We start from the raw sequence: 4,365 nt of genomic DNA, 5'->3' as shown, positions 1-4,365 counted from the left end.
TTCTCCTGCTGTAAGCAGTAATATTATACTACAACTTTTGGAAGAGAGTGACTAAGAGCCTGGGATTTGAGACAATTTAGTTCCTATTTATGGTGTAAAGAGGTGAAGGCTTTACACTGCAGAAATCTCCATTCTCCTCAGCTGCTCACAGTGAAACAAAACAGACTGTGAGTTAGAGCGGGCCTGCTGCTTCTGTAGACCGATTCAATCTTCAGAGAATTTTGGTTGAGTCTACAAATTTGTTGTAGCCAGGCATGGTGGCCTGCGCCTTTAGTTCCAGCAGAAGCAGGTGGATTTCTGTGAGTTCCAGGCCAGCCTGGTCTATTTAGCAAGTTCTAGACTAGCTAGGACTACATCAAATCAAGATAATTGGCGGACGTAGTATATTTAGATATATATTCGGTTAGCCTTCCCCCACCCCACCTTTTTTAAAAGGGTCCTGTTCTGCAGCCTAGACTAGCCAGGAACTTGGAGTATGCCATCTTCCTGCCTCAGCCTTTCTACTCCCAAGTATTAAGATTGCAGGCATGAGCTACGTCAGTTTTATCTTTTAAGGATGGATCAGAGGCTGGCAAGCTAGTTCAGCAGTTAAGAATGCTTGCTACTTTTTCATAGGACCCAAGCTGAGCTCCTATTACCCACGTAAGATGGCTTACAATTGCCTCTAAGGTCGGCTCAAGTTCTGGCATCCATAGGCACCCTCACACAGATGGTATCCATACATATACAAATACCAAAATTTTAAATTTAATTTTAAAAAGGAATAGCTCAGATAGAACTTTAAGTTCATCTCATGAATCTATGTTCCTATCCCGCATCTCAATAGTTTGTGAATGTATATCAGATCAAGTGTAGCGCCGGGTATGGCAGGTTCTACAGAGCCCCTGGGTTTGGTGCAACAGTCTGAAGACCAGAATTCCAAGTCAAATTACCCAGGCTGCTTGTGCTGGATGAGTGGGTGTAAGGGGGAGGAGAGGATGTGGGGCCAGCTTAGCACCTTAGCAGGGGCTCTGTCCCTCCAGGGCCCACTGTTTCACACGTCATAACTGACTATGGCGAGGGATAAAATATACTTTCTGTGGTTCTTGCATTTTTCAATAGGTCACAGCAACTACTAAGTGGGTATTTGTTTACTGCGGTTTATACGGGTCCACAGCAGTGTCAGGCGATGGGCGTCTTTCCGGTTCCCATCAGCCACTTGTCTCTCCTGTGTTCTGTTGCCGGTGACGAAATGGCATACATGGCTGTGTTCCTTCACTTCTGTATGTAACGGGAAGCTAACAGCACTGGTCTTCTGGGAAGTTCTCGGAGACACAACAGCTTGTGAGCTGCTTCATTGCTCAGATACTTCATCACGACTCTGGTAAATGTGTAGGAATGCCCTTCTAACTGCCGGGGAGGGTCTGGGTTTATAACGGACATGCTTCATCAATAAGTAGCAGAGGGTGGGGCTGCGGAGAGTGCTCGCAGATGACCTGAGTTTGGTTCTCAGAGAAGACACTCGGGGTGACTCACGACCACCTGTAACTCCAGCTCCAGGCGATCCAATGCCTTCATCTGGCTTCCGACTCTGTCCCGAATCTAGACCCACTGAACATGTGTAGCATTCACTCACACAGAAACACATAAAATAATTAAACATAAAATAAACATATAAAAATAGTTAAAGTATACCTAAAAAAAAAAATAGTAATTAGCAGAGGAGCTATCCTGAGTAAGTCAGATGTTTTAGAAATGGATGTTTGTGGGATACATACCAAGAATAAAAACACAGAGGAAAGGTGTTTCCTTGTTTTTGCCATGTGGTAGCAATGGTTAAGCTCTCTATTCTGTCCAGTGTTTGTATTTTTATTCGGTTTTGTATTTTATTCGGTTGTGATAAATTATCTCCATAATCTTACAACTTAAAGGTCATTGCATGAGAGGATCACTCTTGATCCTAGCGTCTACCTCCCGAGAACGGGGATTACAGATGTGAACACCAGAGCTGGCCAACTGAATCTACAGATGTGGACACCAGAGCTGGCCGACTGAATCTACAGATGTGGACACCAGAGCTGGCCGACTGAATCTACAGATGTGGACACCAGAGCTGGCCGACTGAATCTACAGATGTGGACACCAGAGCTGGCCGACTGAATCTACAGATGTGGACACCAGAGCTGGCCGACTGAATCTACAGATGTGGACACCAGAGCTGGCCGACTGAATCTCCTTTTGTGCAGCTGAAAGAACACTTTGGGGTCTCTTTTCTTCACTCGTGCATACAGGTAGTTTCCCCCATGGTCAAAACATTCCATGAATATTTGTTTTTAATGTCTGCATAGTGTTACATCATCATACCAATGTATGCTTCTTTCCTTAACTTTTTCCTTTATTCAGTCAGGACTTTTTCATGTCTTTTTTTTTTTAACATCAAACCCAATAAATTGGTCATTTTTTTTAAAAAAAAGACTTATTTATTATGTATACAGTGTTTTGTCTGCATGCTTGGACACCAGAAAAGAACATTCATTATAAATGGTTGTGAAGTACCATGTGACTGCTGGGAATTGAACTCAGGTCCTCTGGAAGAGCACCTAGTGCTCTTTAACATGAAGGGTCCTGTTTGTTTGGGGATTTCTGTCCTGCCTGTCCCCCTAGTTGTTTAGTCCCAGAGGAAAAAAATCACACAAGAGCTCTCTAGGAATTATAAAGCTGATTGGCCCATTAGGTCTAGCCTCTTACTGGCTAACTCTCACATCTTGATTAACCCATTTTTCTGATCTATGTTAGTCATGTGGCTCAGTACCTTTTTCAGTGGGGCAGCTCACATCCTGCTGCTTTGGTGATCTGGGCAGGAGTGGGAGTAATCAACTTCCTCCTCCCCAGAATTCTCTTGCTCTCCTTGCATCATTTCCACTTCCTGTCTGGTTTTCCCACCTAACACCTCCTGCCTGGCCAATCAGCATTTATTTAAAACATGATTGACAGAATACAGACAATTCTCCCGCACCAGCTCTTAACCTCTGAGCCATCTCTCTAGCCCCAGTCAGGACTTTTCCAATGGTATGACTTATTTTTTTAACTAACCCAGGAGCTTTTAGATTAATTTCTAATAAATAATAAATGTTTCAAAAATTTCACACCAGGTGGTGGTGGCACAGCCTTTAATCCCAGCACTCAGGAGGCAATGGCAGGAGGATCTCTGTGAGTTCAAGGCCAGCCTGGTCAACAGAGTGAGTTTCAGGACAGCCAAGACTATACAGAGAAGCCCTGTGTTGAAAAGTAAAAATAAAAAAAAAAAGGAAACATGGGTTATTATACATATAAAGTTAAGACAGAGACATTCATAAATATAGACACTGTTCTGGTCTGTAAGCATATTCTGTTTGTACAATGTATGTAGTATCATCTTTTACAGAGGGGTAATTTTTTTCAAATATTCAGAAATAAGAACAAAGCAGGAATGGAGAGATGGCTCAGTAGTTAAGAGCACTAACTGCTCTTCCGGAAGGTCTGGGTTCAATTTCCAGGACCCATAAGGTAGCTCACAACCATCTGTAAAACCAATCCAAGGGGAGCTGATGGCCCCTTTTGCCTTACTGGCACGGGACACACATGACCCACAGACAAAACACCCATGCACATAAATAAGACAATAATACTACTAAATTCACAGGAGGATTAGAGAAACAACCATCGTGGGAATGATAGCTGTGTTGCATAGAAAACCGAACAGCTACCTGAACGGATCAACTGACTGTGGTCATTCTCACTCATTTTATACCCACAGTGTGAGCTCCTGGTTCTCGTGTCCGAAACTGAAGCAGGCAGGTGGAGGCAGATGGATCAGGAGTTCAAGGCCAGCCTGGGCTCCATAGACTCTGTCAATAATAATGATACCAGCACCAATAACAGTAATAAATAAAACGTGAACTGAGGGAACTTGACTTGTCCTTTTTAGTTGTCTGCTCATCTGCAAGCCAGTGCTCTTAGTCTTCCATGGCTACACTCCCTTGCCCCTGCTCTGTCCGGAGTCTGGACCGCAAAGCCCTACCTTCCACCTTCCGATTCTTCTTATTATACTGCTCTGCTTCTGTCCTATGTTTAAGTTTTCACGTTTTTAGTCCTTGCATTTCTTTGGTTTCCTGTGTATAGTCAAATGCTATGACTTTCGGGGTTTTTTTTTGCCCACCCACCTCTGCTCTCCCTGGCTATTTCTTGCTTCTCTGGAAAACTCTCATTCAGGGCTATCCAGTATCTTTTTCCCATGATTCTCTGCCTTTATTTCCTAACTTCTCTGTGGTCATTCCTGTGCATCTTTCATCGGCAGCTTTTAAGGTGCTCTTAACCCTTAGAGGTCATTTTAAAACCCTACTATTT

The 4,365-nt window shown here is 43.5% G+C and overlaps 1 long non-coding RNA gene across 1 annotated transcript; it reads left to right on the top strand.

Moving 5' to 3' along the window:
• Positions 1 to 1,124: 1,124 nt before the first annotated feature.
• Positions 1,125 to 3,918, top strand: LOC125398323 (uncharacterized). Its single transcript, XR_007231353.3, has 3 exons — positions 1,125 to 1,363; positions 1,911 to 2,270; positions 3,776 to 3,918. It is a non-coding gene; the product is annotated as an uncharacterized LOC125398323 (long non-coding RNA).
• The last annotated feature ends 447 nt before the right edge of the window (positions 3,919 to 4,365 follow it).

Source organism: Myodes glareolus, chromosome 5, assembly GCF_982192425.1.
Source record: "Myodes glareolus chromosome 5, mMyoGla1.1, whole genome shotgun sequence".
Taxonomy (NCBI): Eukaryota; Metazoa; Chordata; class Mammalia; order Rodentia; family Cricetidae; genus Myodes; species Myodes glareolus.
The sequence above is the reverse complement of the archived record's forward strand: the minus strand, read 5'-3'. Positions and strand labels throughout refer to the sequence as shown.